The sequence below is a fragment of the Lactuca saligna genome, chromosome 8 (genome assembly GCF_052625555.1).
Source record: "Lactuca saligna cultivar CGN05327 chromosome 8, ASM5262555v1, whole genome shotgun sequence".
In the NCBI taxonomy this organism is placed as follows: Eukaryota; Viridiplantae; Streptophyta; class Magnoliopsida; order Asterales; family Asteraceae; genus Lactuca; species Lactuca saligna.
The window spans coordinates 10,677,364-10,696,394 of record NC_136424.1 but is presented as its reverse complement, the minus strand read 5'-3'; positions in this window follow the sequence as shown (position 1 = coordinate 10,696,394).

Here is a 19,031-nt window from a genome sequence, read left to right as displayed (position 1 = left end):
ATGAACCAAATCACTTGAATCGGTAACCAACGAAAGAATTAATCTATTGCACTATTACCTTAAAATCAACCATAGAGTTAACCGAGTTGAACTAAACAGAAGTTCCTTTCCAATTATTGAATCTAGTTAAATCGTTATTTTCTAGTCTTAAATTAGTTATAGTTAGTAAGTTTCTAGTCTTGTAAAACTAGAGAAAAACCCCTATTTCTTAATCAACTTAGATAGAATTAGTTTTTAATTTAATTTGTCGTTTCCTGTGTTCGATACCCTGCTTATTTAGCTATACCACAATTGATAGGTTCACTGCCGTTTGTGTGTTATTTGATAATTAAAGTAGGTTTAAAACTAAGTGAGTTTTACACACATCAGTAGGCAAAAACATAATCACACCTCACTCGTAAGTAAATTATGGTAAAAATTATAACAATTTATGTGGCATTTATGTGACACTTTTTTTGTAGGTAAAAACTTTACAACATCCTTTAGCCTAATAAAATGTATCTTTAAGTATAATTTTTTATATATAAATAAATTTCATTAATAGTATGATAAGTATCAAAACATAATAAACCATTGTTTATATTAGTGAGTAAGATTAAAAACATAAAATATATTAATTTATAAATAATCAACAAATGTAATTAACAATTAAACAGAACCACTTGATTAGCATAGATTTTCGTGGGATTTTCTTAATGCATAAAAAAATTATGAGTCCTATATAATCACATACTTCACACTGATAAAGACCATAAAATTAAATAGACAACTGATTTAAACTTTGATAAAAAGAAAAGCCAAATTCGAGATGGCAGTTCTCGAGTACAATAAAATTACAAAAGACTGAATTGATGAACTAAGAAAAAAAAAAAACTAAGTATGCTGATAAATTTGAAAACTAATGTTAACTGCCATTAATTGAAGGATCTGAATTGATCCTTTCCCTTTAGTTTTTTGGTAACATCTGATGCATGTATTTGATCTTTTAATGTATGATTTAATTAAATATTAAAAAACCCCAATTAAAAACCCCATCGGGCTAAAACGCGTGTCCATCTTCGTGGGTCACAACGTGAAGACGAATTTATCCTAATCTCGTGATTTGCACATTATTTAAAGGAAGTGAGGGGATAGGGTTTGCACACTCTCAACCTCCATCACCTTCCTCCTACCAAATAAATATTAGCCTCCTTTGTGATCTTGAAGAGCTCATTTGGTTACTTTTGGCTCTTTGAATAAGAAGGAGACTCCTTGGGTGCATCATTTTTGGTATAAAGTCCCTTCTCCACTACTTTTCATTGTTTATGGACCTTTGTAGGTCCTAAAGTTCTTGCCTTTCTCTATTATGCATGTTAGATCTACGCTTTATTCTATTCTCTTCATGGTTGGGTCGGATAGCATGCATGTGATCCATAAACTTAGCAACTTTATGGATCATTAAGGCATATTGTTTAGTTAAGGTTTCAGATATGAGGTTTGGTGGTGGTTTTGGACTCCAAGCATGAGTTTTGGCTTCATTCTCTCTTTATTGATCTTGTTAGTGTTCAAGTCATGCATGACTGAAAAGCTTCGCTTTTTATTGTCTTTTGGGTTGGGAAGACCTTCTAGAAGGTTTGAAGGAGTAGCTTGTGGGATTAATAGCTTAATGCTTAAAGTTGTCCAGAACAGATCTCACGATACAATTGTTTCTTTACTGTTGTTAGGTGTCTTGTTGCTCATATCTACCCTGTGTGTGAGAGTTGTTGTATTTTTAGTTGCTATTCACGAGATGAGTCTTCTCACTATAGTTCTTATATATGTTGACCAATCGAGTCTTAGTTTCTGTTTGTTTCTATATGTGAATTGCATTAAACTGTTGATAACTTTGGGATTGAAGTCATTAGGGTTGCTGATAATCCCTAAAACATGATGGTAATCCACTAGACGTGTTGTTAGCTCACTAGGATTGTTTATAATCCCTAAGGTTGTTTGATAACTCATAGTTGTTAGTTATGTTGTGTTGTTTGGATATTTTGGGAATGATTCACTAAGCTTTATACTTACAGTTGTGGATTAAATGTAGTGATGGTAACCCCTAAAACATGATACAGAAATCATAACATCTGCATTTTGATACTCTGATTGGGATGATTGTATTGATATGTAGCACCTGGTTCCTGGTATGTAAATCTTAATTGAGTATTTTTCCTTTTTAAGCCTTGGACTCGGCGAATCATAGGTCCGACTCTCCGATAGGGACGGGACCCGGGACACGTTTAAGTTGGCGGCTCGACGAGTCCATATCCTGGACTCGGCGAGTCACCGTTGTTGGATGAAACCCTAAGATTCAGGGGTTTGCACCCTATTTAATCCCCCTTTCCGCCCCCAAGCCAGCCCCCATTCACCCTAAGAGCCATATACCTCGTTCTAAGCCTCGTTTTGTAGATTTGAAGCCATTTGGTGTGTCCTCTTGGATATTGGAGTGAGTAGGGAAGGAGATCAAGAAGAAGAGGAGGTCAAGCACTTATGAGCAATTTCTGAGTGATATCTAAGGTATGGCTCGTTTTCCCCCTTGTCTCCATGCTTATGGCCCCATTAAAGTCCATCATGGCTCATTTCCAAGCTTGTATGTGCATCATATTTCGAAATAAGTTGATTGGTCTCTAGATCCAAGCATAGTTGAGCTCTAGGAGCTCAGATCCACTACCTTTATGAGCCCATATTGCATATAAACCTTAGATCTACTCTTTTGGTGCATTTTGAACCCTAAAAACCCCATAGATGGATATTTACATGTAAAGTTGGAAACTTTACGTGTTACTCATGCTCTAGGAGCCCAGATCTACGTATGACATGGACTGGATTCGAGCAAAATCGCATTTTTAGCTCTTGCATGGAGCGGACTCGGCGAGTCCAGTCGCGAGTCTCCGGGTTTGTCCCCTTTTTGTTATGTCGAGTCGTGTGGTGAGTCCAGGAGGGACTCGGTGAGTTGGAAGCCAAAACTCACCCATAGTGTAACTCGGCGAGTCGATGCCCAGACTCGGCGAGTTCAAGGCAATGTCCTTAGATCAAGATCAGACTCGGTGAGTTGTTCATACAACTCAGCGAGTCACAATATAACTTGTTCATCGGATGAAGATGAACTCGGCGAGTTGTTCATACAACTCGGCGAGTAGGATGAAGGACTTGAACATCAGTTTGGAAGGAGAACTCGTCGAGTCAACGCCTAACTCGACGAGTAGAAACAGAATTCAGGACAGTCGTTTGGACATGGACTCGGCGAGTCGGGTCAACTGGAAGTTGACTCTGACTTTGACTTAGGGCATGATCAGGGGTAAAATGGTACCCAAAGGTCAGTTAGCAGTTTTTGACTAAGTGTTTGGTGGGAATACAGCCGAAGGATTTCCAGAACAGCAGCAACAACAGTCAGACTATTCCCACGAATATCAGCAGCTACTCCGAGGTGAGTTGCCTTCCAGTAGCGGTGGGTCTAAGGCCATAATGTCGGCCCACCAGTAGGAGTTGTATGTTAGATGATTGTCTTTGTGATATCATTTAGGTTTGCTACTACCTGATATTGTTGGATTAGTGTCTAAGTCCATAACTATTTTGGTATGTACTTGACCCGATGGTGCATGGTCCTTTTGGGTTGCCTTCACCAAAGCAACTTGATTGGAGAAACGAATAAAGAGAGAGAGGATAATATGATTTATTAATATGTTATAAGAATAATATATTAAAGGAGAAATCATATTTGTTTGATTAATATTGGTTAATAATTAATTAAGAATTAGTTTTGTGATCAAATGTAATTAATTAAACTAGAGGGGCTGATTTGTAATTATGTGATAGTTACAAAATAAGGTAAGGATTATCTTATTTATATGGTGGAAGAATTTAAGGTTGGAAAGCCTTAGAATTCGAGTATGATAAGGATTCAAGGATTATCTTATTGGTTGCTTAATGGATAATCAACTAGATAAGGATAATGACTGAAACCCTATCTCTACACCTATATAAACACCCCTAGGGTCATGAATTCGTGTATCCCTTCCCAAGAGGTCCTAGATACGAATTCTAACCTCTCACCTCTCTCTTTATACCTTCTCCATTTGCTTATGGTGTTTGTAAACCATTAGAGGAGTGACACTTGTGACTCTAAGCCTTCCAAAGTCAATACAAGGAGATTTGGGATTGTTATTGCTACATAACAATCAAGGTAATATTATAAACTCATTCTTATGTTAATATGATTATTTGAATGCTAGAATTAGGGTTTATAGTCTTGGATTCAAAACATGTACAATAGAGAAACCTAGATCCAAGCATTAGGGTTTGTATGAGCACATAGGATGTCTTATGACCAAAACCCATCAGTGGTATCAGAGCCTAGCTTGGTTTCAATTGTATTGATGCATTGTATAACTGGAAAATCATTTTTTTTGGGCTTTATGGCTGAGGAACTCGACGAGTACCACAGTGTACTCGGCGAGTAGACCTCAACTCGGCGAGTACAGTGTGGTACTCGGCGAGTTCGAGCGTCAGATAATGCTTATCTCGGGATTTCTTGCTGTTTTTGCATTGGGATAATTACCTTATCATATTAGATCAATATAAATCCGATTTTATGATATATATGACTATATTCTTGATCTAATTAAAGATAATTATCAATTAACAAGATAATTGTTTCCTTATAAGATAATTGATTAATTATTTTGAGTAAATTGATAAATTGTTTTGCAAGAAATCATTAAATAAATCAAATATGGATAATTATGTGATTAAATGTTAATTTAAAATTATTTGTTATTTGATCCTTGTTGTTATGAAAGGTTTCATATTTTCCCCTTTAGGTTTTATAGTTTAAATTTGAACCCAAAAGTTTTGGAGTTTTGAAATTTAAATAGTTAAAACCCTAATGTTTTGAAAAAGGTTTCAAAACTTGCCCTCAAGTTTTGGAATTTAAAAGTTGATTAAAAGTTTAATTAGAAATGTTAAATTCTAAAACCCTAGTAATGTTTTGAAAAGTTCAAATCACACCCTTATGGTTTTATTAATTAATTAAGGAGTATAACTAAAAGAGGTTTAATAAATCCATAAAAGTTTTGGTTAACCATTTAATTGAATTAAAAGTGTAATTGTTAAAGTTAACCACATAGTATTTTAAAAGTATAAAATGCACCATATACTATATATAACATTAAAAGTCTAACATTATATATGTGTATGAGTAAAAGTCAGTCTTACCCACCGCACTCTTGACTAGTGGAGGGTCGTTAGCCGAACGGGTAGGATAGGACGAAACCTTCTATTATAAGTATAATGAAATACAAAGTAACTAAATGTTTTTCAAATTCCCAATCTTAGTTACTTAGGCAAAAGTGAATTGATGCAATTCCATGAAATTACACTTTGTGCCCTTGCGAAGACGTTAGTGGAGCGTGTGTGGTTTACCGGCACACTAAATGGTTCTAAGCAAAGGTTGCAAAGGGTGACTCAATGTTTGTCATAGTTCGGTGGAGCGTGTGTGGTTTACCGGCACATCGAATAGGTGATTGTAACATGTGAGGGCACCATGTAGTTTGCATGGTTATTCACACCCGCTTTGTGATCCTCGGCATCCCAGTCACAAACAAGAGGGGCATATCGAGATTTAAACATGCCATTGAAATGTTCAATGAATCTCAAAGGATCTAGGAGTTTTCATAGATTTAAAACTTAAGTTTCTTTTTCGTTTTTCATGGTGGAAATTAGTGAATCGTCATTCACTTACCTTCAAATGTTCTGCGATTTGGGTTACGGCATTCCTCTCCCGAGTTGTAGGATATTGTGTTGGGTCCTAGCCTTGGAATTTCATTTGGGTGATTTACCAAGGACTCAATCAATCAACTAACTTGAATTCGTTTTTCTCCCGATGTCAAAGTTCGACAACTATGGTCTTCTCAAATCCCGTGGAACAAGCATTCCACGTGAAGATGATATTCCACGATTCGATCGAGGAACAAGAAATCATGCTTCACTTCCTCCTCCTCCTCCAATTATTCTCCCTAACCCACAAGATTGTAAAATTGAAAGGTTCAATATCACTCAAGCCCTTTTGGCAAGTAAACATAAAGAGGGCAAGTCGGTGTGTGCACACGTCTTAGCGATGAAGTCACACATTGATAGATTAAGAATGATGGGATCCATTGTCGGTGAAGCGATGGCTGTTGATTGGCTTCTTCAGTCACTTCCTAACTCATATAGTGAGTTCGTAAGAGAGTACTATATGATGAACCGCGACGTGACCCTTATGGATCTGACCTATATGCTTATTGCTGCTGAATCAACAATGGTTTGGCGCAATAGAAAAGCAAAGTTGATTGGTGAATCTGCCTTCAAGACCTCTATGGATATAGACAATGGCAATGAAAGACATGCAATGATCGAAAAGTTTGATCATAAGAGAAAGGCGATGTCTGAGGTAGTTCCATGTGTTGTTCCAAAGGAGTCAGTTTTCTTTTATTGCCAAGAGAAGGGGCATTGGAAACGAAGTTGCCCTAAATACCTAAGAGATCTAAGAGATGGGAGAGTCAAAAGTATGACTACGCTTTAGGTAAGAATCCACTATCTAACTCCATTAAGTTCCTATTCATTGATTCTTAATACATGATGTGATAAGATTGCATTTGAATGTTTTGAAGGATCGGTGAAAAGAAAGGAAGCTTGATAAGAGAGCAAGATGAATCTAATCACAAGAGATGGATCTCGATCGCATGGACTTGAAGATTGGATTTTGAGCTTAGATAGTTATGATAGAGTTGTTAGAAATTTTCTTACATAGTTTTCAATAGATTGTGCATTGTAAGGACAAATGCTTTTCCGCTGCTTTTATAAATAAAATAAAATTTGTTTGACTTATTTATTTGTTTACTTCCTTGCAATGAAATCGTTATGTGAAAATTGATGTTTGCATATTTCTACAACGATTCTTAGTTATGTTATTTATGGAAATGTCAAGTTAAGGACTAGGAGATCGAGTACACAAAGTTGTGTGTTGATCGAGTTCACCATAAGAGTAACAAAGATATTTTTCATGATTTACAAAAGGCTTACTAAATATGATTACACTTACAAGATTAAGTGTAATTTTGAATTGATTAAAGGGTTTAGATCAATAGCAAAACGAATAAGAAGAATCAAGTAGGCAGAAAGATAAGAGTTTCTCCATTCTAAGAAGAAGGGAGAGTAGCTTTTATGCTTTATGATAGGTCTTAATGATTAAGAACCATATCTCAATTGATCCTCTAAGTGAGTCTTGGTACAATTGTATGTCCAAGAAGAGGAATCAAAGATTGATGAAATGGTCAAATCAAGAAGACAATCATACTTCGTTCCAATAACAAGTCTTAAAGTTAAGATTGTGACAATGAGTGAAAAGTATCAAAGGTTTATAACATTCATCAAATGTGGAAAGTTGTGATGTCTTGGATAAGACAAAGACCAACTATTACCAATTTATGAAGTGTTTTGATACAAGCTACACTAACTCTTGAAAATTTGTTTGTCAAGAAATGTTTATTGACAAAAGAATCTTATATGTCAAGGAGTCAGTGGGAGTCTTAATGGTCTCGAAAAGTTTCAAGAACAAATCAAATAAACCTTATCGATCATCACTAGCACACGAGTTGAGGTTTACAACCTATCGTGAAGACATTAGTTTGTTTCTGTGCCAATCCAATCGAGTTAATTATGCATGTGAGTCCTATGAGTTCTCATTTGAATGCGTAAAAGGCAAGGACCTTGATCAATGAAAGGTGCATTGATAGTAAAAAGGTAAGATGCTTAACTACTTGGAAGACGTGGTGGGTAGTTGTGCTACCATAAGGCAAGAAATCAAGATTAAAGGAAGTTCGATCCATATGAGTTTGAATTTGTCGTAAACTTTGGTTTTAACAAATTCACATGGATAGGAACACATACACCGTTTAAATCTAAGTGTCATAAGATTTCCTCCTTCATGAAAATGATTGTGAGAAAATGCTTTCACTAAGAAAGATTTTAAAAGATAGTGATTGTAAAATTGCATTCTCGAATTCGATCATGGTTACGGCATCTATTTCCATAATTTGAATTGTGAGGTTTGGCAATTAGTCTTAATTGTTAAGACACACATATGAACTATCTAAGGCAAAAGTGTATAAGTTTAAGAAGTCTTGATAAAAGATTATCAAAGCACTAAGTATTAAAAACATGGACTTAAGAAATTCAATAGGTATTGTCTTTCTGGAAGTTAAGATGTTTATGAATACATCTCGAAGCTAGTGGGAGCATAAGTGTTATGTTTTATAATAATCACCATGATAGTGGGAGCATAAATGTTATGATTGTATGATTATTAAGGCAAGTATTGCATAGTTGGCAATATTAATTATAGAAAACAAGAGTCATACTTTGCAAAGTTGTAAGAGTTGAAAGGTTGTTTTGCTATAATTAAGGGAGATAATATTATGCTTCATTTCAAATCTAAAGGATTAGGTTGTGAAATGTTAATAAACTTAGTCAAGGGTACATAGTGTGTTCTTAAAATTTCGATTATGATTACGACATTCCTCTTCACAATTCGAATTTTGAGAACATAGAAAATAAAACATTGTGCGTCGTGTCCCATACGCTTCGGGTATAGGATCGATTGTAAATGCTTTAATGTTTGACCATTCTAAAATTTTCCAAATGTCTAGCGCATTTAGAGGGAAAAGGGACTAGAATCGGTTTTGACTAAAATAATTAAACAACTGTCAAAGAACAATCCAAAGTTCGACAAGGATTGGTTGCTTGTGAGTAGTTGGAAGCATGGTATTAATGGACCATATTGACATTATGATGAATAGAAAAGATTCTATTAAGAAATGAGTTGTCATATGGAAAGTATGGAAATGTATCTATATTGGGAAGTAAATATTGAAAATCTAGATTAGAAACTTTTATGCAAAAGGATGTTCAAAGGAATGTACTTTGAGTGAGAGACATCATATCTAAGGAATTTTCTTGTAACAATCTACGTTAGAGGACTTTGTAATATCATTGGCAATAGTCTTTGAGACTTTGGTGTAGTGACATTACAAAAGGATCGTTGCATAAAGTGTTAGAATCTAGCATATTCTATAAGTAACAAGAATTTGATATTCTTACACTTAAGAAAATGGATTTGGAGTTGTAAAATGAGAAGGATTGGAAACGTGTTCAATTTGTCTATTTCACAAAAGTAAGAACCATAGGTAAACATTGTGTGCACGCCAGGAGCATGGGACAAGTGTTGGAATTCAAGTAAGAAGTTGATTACCTGAAACGACAAATAATGAGTAATCGATATGGTGATTAATAAAACGTGTTTTGTTTATACTCAAAGGTTTGAGGCCATATGGGATTAGTATTATTCTTGTGTTTCACTTTGCATGTTTTGACTTCCAGAATAATTGAGTTTATTAAGAATAATCGAATTATTCAAACGGGCCACAGTCGTTCATATGTTGGAAGTAGATATGAATGAAGACTGTCGTGAATTGGTGTGTGGATTGTCTAGAAGAGTATTAGACATAAGCAAATGTTTGCTGCAACGTTCATGAGTGCTTATGAATATGATTTGAGCATTGGATTAAACCCACGCTCACTTGGATCACTCCATGAATTGTATCACGAGTGATTAGTGAGACGATAACATCTTATATTCTTGAAACCGAGATGTGTGAGTTGTATCTTGCTAATCGGTTGCACATTGATAATATGTAAACGCACTAGTAACTTGGTGTTATAAAACATATTGTTGTGTGTGATTTGGTTAGTGAGTGCAAGCAAGCATTGTATCAAAGTTTATCCGTTCCTTTTATCCAAGGTAGGATAGAAGCGATATCTTTGGGCCCTTCGATGGTTTAGTGATGACATACGTAAATTCTCGGCCTGGCTAGGGCTAATTTGATTTGTTCAATTAGTCTGTTGTTATAAATTGGAAATCAGGATATAGTACAAAGAGAATGATTTGAAATCATATCTCATACGATATCTAGAATGGAGGAATATATGATCCCTTATCTAAGGACACGCGTATCTGATATGATCAGAGTTGACAGCGGCTTTGGAAAGCTACGATTGCAGATCAGGATCTGAAGTCATACGCAGAATAGTTGTTAGACTTATCCAAGTGGGAGACTGTTGGATTAGTGTCTAAGTCCATAACTATTTTGGTATGTACTTGACCCGATGGTGCATGGTCCTTTTGGGTTGCCTTCACCAAAGCAACTTGATTGGAGAAATGAATAAAGAGAGAGAGGATAATATGATTTATTAATATGATATAAGAATAATATATTAAAGGAGAAATCATATTTGTTTAACTAATATTGGTTAATAATTAATTAAGAATTAGTTTTGTGATCAAATGTAATTAATTAAACTAGAGGGGCTGATTTGTAATTATGTGATAGTTACAAAATAAGGTAAGGATTATCTTACTTATATGGTGGACGAATTTAAGGTTGGAAAGCCTTAGAATTCGAGTATGATAAGGATTCAAGGATTATCTTATTGGTTGCTTAATGGATAATCAACTAGATAAGGATAATGACTGAAACCCTATCTCTACACCTATATAAACACCCCTAGGGTCATGAATTCGTGTATCCCTTCCCAAGAGGTCCTAGATACGAATTCTAACCTCTCACCTCTCTCTTTATACCTTCTCCATTTGCTTATGGTGTTTGTAAACCATTAGAGGAGTGACACTTGTGACTCTAAGCCTTCCAAAGTCAATACAAGGAGATTTGGGATTGTTATTGCTACATAACAATCAAGGTAACATTATAAACTCATTCTTATGTTAATATGATTATTTGAATGCTAGAATTAGGGTTTATAGTCTTGGATTCAATGCATGTACAATAGAGAAACCTAGATCCAAGCATTAGGGTTTGTATGAGCACATAGGATGTCTTATGACCAAAACCCATCAGATATGTTATATGTTGGTATGATATGTTGTATGTGATAGTGGTAGAGTTCGGTTGCTAGGACCGAAGGGTGGTCAGACACCCCAGATATATATGATATTACGTTTGTGTTATGATATATGTGATGGTAGTAGTAGGGGGTGAAATAGTCCCCGAGGTTTGGTTGTTAGGACCGAAGGGTAGTTAGCACCCCAGAATAGCTCGACATGGGTAGGTCAGCACCCTAGAATGGCTTGACACGGGTAGTCGGCACCCCAGAATGGCCGTACCGGGTAGTCAGGCACCCCAGAATAGCCTGGCAGTATGTATGATATGTATTGTATGGTATGTGGTACGATGGGGGAACTCACTAAGCTTTGTGCTTACAGTTTACAGTTTTGGTTTCAGGTACCTCTTCATCGAAGGGGAAGGAGCTGGCTCGGTAGCGGCACATCATGCGCACACATTGGTTTCCGCATTTACTAGATTTCCCTGGGATTTATACTCTGATGTTTCGATTGGTTGTATGACTTGACTTTTGAACATGGTTTATGTTGTGATGTAGTTTGATCAAACAATGTTTTTATTTATTAACATTTTCTAAAGTAATGTTTTAAAAACGAAATTTTTGGACGTGAAAATTGGGTCGTTACAAGTTGGTATCAGAGCCCTGGTTTGAGGGATTCGGACACACCTTCAGGGGTGTTTGAACTCAAATCGAGGGATTAAAAGATTTTGGAAAGAGAAAATGTTTTCTAAAAGGGTTAAGTAAAGGGTTTTAAGAAAGAATAATGTGTGTGATGTGCACAATCGGCCAAGCTCAAGTAAGTATTCCCCAATGTACACATACAAGTTTATTTATGTTTATCAGTTTATGTAGAACAGCATGCTAGAATAGGACTAAGGATCTAGGAGTAATGCCTTATGTGCCTGCTTTATGTGCTTCAGTATATGAAAGAGCTGCATGCTAGACCTAAGTAGACAGCAGTAGGGTAGCCTGTTTAGGTTATTCCTTATAGTACGAGTTTAGCATTGTATGCTAGTTCAGTTCTCTCTTCAAGGATAGAGTTGCTTGAGATTGTTTTTCTTACGTCCAAATGTTGTTTGCTTTGTGCTATGTGTGCCTTTAAGTGATGGGAGTTAACTGTTAGGTGAATACGTTTAAGTCACATGTGATCAGGGTTGAATAATCTCAGAGTGTTGGATTTGACTATATTGCGTAGCTCTTGTTTGAGTCTTAATCGTTGTAGAGATGAGTCCCTTACTCGAAGGATTATCCGAGCCTTAGCGCATGTGATTGTATTCAAGTAATAGTTAATTGGCATCACCAAGAGGCCTTCAGCAGCTGAGGGCTGGGTTGGGTGGAGTTAGAGGTTTCCTAGGGTAAGCCTAGGATAATGAGTAGCAGTGATCAGCAGTAGGGGAAGGGACCTGGTCGAGTCGAGGCGGTCTTTGGGGAAGGTACGGATAGATGTGGAAGGTAGTATGGGCCCGTACTACTGAAAGCAGAGGATCCGTACCCGAACCGAGGAAGGCTAAGATAAGACTAGGGAGCTAGTAGTGGGTGGGATCCCTCCAGGGGTATCAGTATCGCTAACAGTTGTTATTTGTTTGTATTTCAGAATGGTGGTACTACGCCGAGACCAGCAGTTGGCAGTTCAGGAGAGGGATCGGGTTCGGGATCAGGTTCCGAGCCAGTAGATGAGAGGCTACGCGAGTTCATCGCGTCAGAGATCACCAGAGGTATCCTTGAGTCGACCCCCATTATCTTCGGGTCGATCAAGGAAGGGATCATCGAGTTGATGGAGGATCGCCTCAGGGCGTTCAGGAGCGACATGGCATCTGGCCAGTCGGGATCTCGCATGTTGTCTTTTAAGGACTTCAGGGGCAGCGGTGGGCCGGATTTCCATGGGGTGAAGGACCCCATTGTTGACAGGCGGTGGATTGCAGACATCGAGTTTGCGTAGTTGACTAGCTTCTGCCCTGATGGGTCGAAGGTGAGGTATGCAGCAGGGTGTTTACGAGACCGAGCTTGAGATTGGTGGGAGTCAGTGGGTGATTCTTTGGGAGCCTCAGCTATCGAGGCTATGACCTGGTCGGACTTTGTGACCAGGTTCAGGGCAGAGTTTGCGCCGGCTGTCGAGATTCAGCAGCTGGCCAGGGAGTTTTTGGATATGAGGCAGACGACTGAGACGGTGGCGGAGATCACCGCCAAGTTCCGGGAGAGGGCACTGTTGGTGCCCCAATATGCGGGTGATGAGGACATGAGGAGGACCCGCTATCATGACATGCTTCGGGCCGATATCCGGGAGCACGTTAGTTTTTTGGCTTGCCCCACCCTGGACTCCATGATTGCCAAGGCGAGGGAAAGGGAGATAGATTTGGAGCATATCCGGAAACGGAAGTCAGAAGAGGGTCAGGCAGGAGGGGCTTTGGGGAAGAAGCCCAAGGGATCATATGGTAGGCCGAAAGGCCAGTCAGGACCGAGCCGCTGCAGGAAATGCGGCAGGCCGCACGAGGGGGCGTGCAGGATGGGATCATCAGGCTGCTACAAGTGCGGCAAGACTGGGCACTATAGCAGGGATTGCACTGCTCCGGCAACAGTTATTTAGACCTCGGAGTTGCTGTGTTTTCACTGCAACCAGAGGGGCCACGAGAAGGCCAATTATCCCCAGTTGACAGCTTCAGCGCCGGTGAAGGCGCCAACTCCAGGGACCCTGTGGATCACAGATGGCTGGCAGGGCAAGGCAGATGCCCTAGTGGTGAGGAGCCGAGCATTCCAGCTGACCACCGAGGAGGCACACGCAGCACCCGATGTAGTGACGGGTATGATTCTTTTCCCTCTTGTTTATTTATATGATGTTATGATATTGATATGTGCCCGATATATGTATATGTGTGAGGATCATTCCATGTGAACGGTATCCCAGTTCAGGTGTTGTTCGACTCGGGTGCATCCCGATCGTTTATGTCCCTTGCGCTTAGCAAGAAGTTTCCTGAGTCTTCGGGCATGCTGGATTGCCCTTTGGAAGTAGAGATTGCTGATGATCGATCAGTGCGAGCATCGATGGTATTTCGGGACTGCGTGTTGCGTTTGTTCGAGGGGCGCTACTTGGTGGATTTGGTTCCCATTCCGTTGCGTGGTAACAAGGTGATTATAGGCATGGACTGGTTGAGCCCTAATGGGGCGGTGATAGATTGCGCACAGCAACTAGTGCGAGTCACGACCCCAGGTGGGGGAGAGTTAGTGATCCATGGCGAGAGGCCACAGCGCGGACCTACTGTATGTTCAGCAGCGAGGGCTAGAGTTACCTTCAGCAGGGATGCGCAGGATATGTCGCGTACGTGATGGATACCCCGGAGGCGGGTAATGCGACCGTGAGCGAGTTTCCAGTGGTGTGAGATTTCGCAGATGTTTTCCCAGAGGAGCTTCCTAGGATACCTCCGGAGCGACAAGTGGAGTTAAGGATTGACCTCGTTCCTGGTGCGGCATCGATAGCCAAGGCACCATATCGGCTGGCTCCTCCCGAGATGCAAGAGTTGTCTACGCAGCTGCAGGAGCTGCTAGACAAGGGATTCATTAGACCGAGCAGTTCACCCTGGGGAGCCCCGATTTTGTTTGTGAAGAAAAAGGACGGGTCGCACCGGATGTGTATAGATTATCGGGAGTTGAATAAGGTAACGGTGAAGAACCGTTACCCACTCCCGAGGATTGATGATCTCTTTGATCAGCTTCAGGGAGCATCTTGGTTCTCCAAGATTGATTTGCGTTCGGGTTATCATCAGATGAGGGTCAGGGAGGAGGATACGCAGAAGACCGCGTTTTGGACGCGCTATGGCCACTATGAGTTCGTGGTGATGCCGTTTGGGCTCACCAATGCTCCTGCCGCGTTCATGGACCTCATGAACCGCGTATGCAGACTGTGACAACCGTCAAATTTCGGTCAAGTCAAAGTCAACTAAAGTCAGCAAGTCAAACCGTTTGACTCAATTTTCCCATGAGTACTAAAATTCACACTATGAAACTTCTACATAACTTCTATTCTAATGAGAAATCATAAAACAAAAAGTGCGAACATCTAGATCTCCTTAACCTAAAACTATAGTACGTGGCGAGCCAAACCGATAAAACAATGATGCATACTCATCGGGAGTGTGTAAGATCCTTAAACAAGGCTTAACAGGGTTTACGAACCATGCATTGCGATGTCGGACACTCACAATTGTCACACATGGATCCTCTCTCAATCGTTTTCACTCTATCTCTCTCTATGTCAAATCTCTCCCAAATCTCTCCAAGTATGTGAAATCTCTCTCAAATATCTCTCTGTATTAGAAATATCTCCAAGAATGTCGAATCTCTCCCAGATCCCTCTAAGTATGTGAAATCTCTCTTAAATATCTCTCTGTATGAGAAATCTCTCCAAGAATGTCAAATCTCTCCCAAATCTCTCCAAGTATGTGAAATCTCTCTCAAATATCTCTCTGTATGAGAAATCTCTCCAAGAATGTCAAATCTCTCCCAAATCTCTCCAAGTATGTGAAAACTCTCGCAAATATCTCTGTGTATGAGAAATCTCTCCAAGAATGTCAAATCTCTCCCAAATCTCTCCAAGTATGAGAAATCTCTCCCAAATCTCCCTCAAATAGTTCCCGTAACTTTTTAGAATCATTCGGGTCATTCCGGCCCTTAACCGGGTCAAAAACGGCTTAAAACGGGGCGAAAACGCGAAAAACGGATCTTAGGAACCGAAACCCCTCTTAGGAACCGAACCCTCCTGATGAAGAAGGCTGCTGAACCGAACCGAAGGTACTGTTCACTAAATTTCATTCGGTTTTTTTGACTTCTTGCCTTCTATCTCCGAACCGAGCCTCTGTTGGCTAAGGGCGCGAGGACCGAGCCTCGGTTCTCGGTCGCCTCATCTGTTCCGCCTCTCTGTCTCTTCCCTTCTCTCGCTCTGTCTCTACTCGCGCCCCTCTGTTCTCTCTTCTCCCCTCTCGGTTCCTTCGCTCCTTCTTCTTCCCTCTTGGTTTCTGCCTCCCTCTCTCTCGGTTCAGCACCAGAAGGCCGAACCTCGGCCAGACTTCGGGAAATTGTCACTTTTAGCCCATTTTTGATATTTTTAACATTTTAAGCCCGTTTTTCATGATTTTAAAGCGGGATTTTCTCCAGAAATTATATTTTAACATAATAAACTCTAAATATTCATAATTTAAACATATTTTGATGAAAATCATTATTTAAATAATAAAAATCAAGTGGGTGAATTATTAAAGGTGGAGTGTTGACTTTGCCTTATCCAATGTCACAAGCAACCACCCCACACCCACTCTTTGACTAACCACACCTCCCCACCTTACCTAGGTCACTTCAATGTCCCTCACACCCAATTTACACTCATTCCCACGTTTTTGAGCTGGAACAAACATCCTCTCTCCTCATTTCTCTCATTTTCTCCCATTTCACTAAGTATCAAACACCACTTGTCTCTCAAACTTTTTCTCCACCAAACTCGAGATTCAAGGCTGATTATCAAGTGTTCTTCCACTCTTAGTAATTATAATTCATCCTCCTTATGATTATCTCACTTATTTCCACTCAAATCATGGATATCTTACACAAACTCCATCATATTAGCGTTAGAACTTCGAATCTTCAAGTGATTCTTCAAGTGTTCTTGGGTTGAACACTTCTCTTCTTCAACACTTATCTACTGAAATCACTCAAGGTGAGTTCATACCCCTACATTTTTATGTTTTCTCAAGTTTTCAGGGGGGGAATACAAGTTAAAACACTAAGAACATAACTAAAATTTTCTAACAGCCTTCATCAGAAAAGTTCAACTCCATTCACGGACTGTTTTGGGCATCTTAAACATTTTTTTTTCAAAACTGTACAAGGTGCAAATACTTCAAGTTTTTAGCTTTAAAATGACTACTTGCACATCTCCATACGATTTTTCTACAATTTATGGTGATTTTTACAAAACTGCCTATCATTTCAAACAACAATCCGGACCAGTCTGTGATTGTGGACTTTTTCACCCAAGTTGGAGGTCATTAAGAATCGTGATAAAAATTATGAGTAAACTAGACACATTTTGTGAACTCTCAGAATTTACGGATCTAGTTTTCGACTTCGTATGATTTTTCTATGATTTTTCCAAAACAGGGCAGAATTGCTAAATTTAGCCAACAGCATGTAAATATCATAACACTTTGTAATATGTTGAGCAAAGTGTATAATCATAAGCTCTAATTATTGAATGTGTTTCTTTGTTAGTTTATAATCATGAACTGAAACTAAGTCATTCATAATAAATATATTTCATTCATTTTAGAACACGTATATTAAACTATAAAAAGTATAGTTTGATAAATTCATAACACTAATACATTTCTATAAAAGAATTCATACATATTACATACATTTTAGATAAATTATAATAGGTATAGTTTATGATACATCACTCGACACACTCGTACAAAAAGGGTACATTCATACAAGAAAGATTTATATTCACACACATTTCACGTAAACTTGTTAACCTATATTGTGAGACTCTCTCTCTCTCTCTCCCCGTACGTCCGAGTGCGGGATATAATTCCTGGTAGTTATAATCAGAATCTCCTTGAGGAAGAACGTGATACTTGTATATAGATCTATATTGGGTTTGACACCCCACACCTTGCTGCTAGATACAGTTGGACCTGCAGGTCTACGGGTGACAAATGTCATTTTATTTTTCGCGACACTGAGAACGTCGTGGCAGGTTCACATAGTCATAGTATGATTATAGCGACTCACATAGGGATATAACAATCCATAAGTTTACGGGATTTTATTTTTAAAACCTAAATGAGTTTTATGTCGATTTAAAAATCACTTTTTATCTCTATGAGTACAGATATTATTGTACACTTTTGGTTTTGGTAGTTACGACTACACATCATTTGAAACCACATTTATACTTTTAAGTATGGTCAATACTTGTTATTTCTCGGTCCTCTAATTTAGGACTACATATATATAAAGTATTAACGAACATGAGAACATACAGAAATTTCATTTAATTCAAACGCGTCCATGTCCATTTAAGTACATAACATTTTCTAATTAATAAGTAAGGTTACTTATACATTTTGGTCTTCAGTCATAAGACTACATTACGCAGATTTTAAAGAAAATATCGGATTTTCTGGATGCATATTGTAACGCTTTTACAAGGAAAACGATTTACTTTTCCAACGAAATTTCTTATGAACTCACCAACCTTTGTGTTGACACTTTTCAAAACTACTTGTATTCTCAGGAATTCAGTGAAAACAGGAAATCAACAACGTTTTGAGGATGGGACGATAAATCGTCAAACAGTTCATTTTGTATTATAATGTAATTGATGGGAATCATGTAAACATGTGCTTTGATGTAACGTTTTCAATTATATTTGTGTTGGTTGTATTTACTTTGAGCACTATTATACTCTTTGTTGTGATACTCTACATGAAGTCCTCCACCCCCGGACGCTTCCGCCATCCTTGGTTTGGGGGTGTGACAGATTGGTATCAGAGCATTGTTTATAGTGAACTCAGTATATCAAACCACATAAGATATACAAACTATAAATGCATTGGGACTAAGTCTCTGATTTAAAGTTTCAAAACAACTATACTTTTAGAAATAAATAGTTTCTTATTAAAGGTATACATGCATACATACATATTAAGGTCAGCACCACTCTAGAATAAAAGAAAAGTAATGATTGTTGAATATCACAGGTAAGCTCGGGGATGTATGGTCAGTCTTGGGAGTGGCATAGCCTGATCAACTATGCTGGTCCGAGGAATGATTAGCACATGCCCAAGAATAGTTGTGATATGGCAACAAGTCTAAAACTTACCAACACTACCACAATGAGAACATTAGAATAGAACATGAGTTTAAAATACTATAGGAGTATTTTGTAATATCATAACTTATATGAAAACTAAATAGATCCTTAATAATAGGTCTATAGTCCCTAAGTGGATACTTAAGGTTATATATAACTTAGAAATTATAGACTTAGAATTTGTGGTCATTACTTT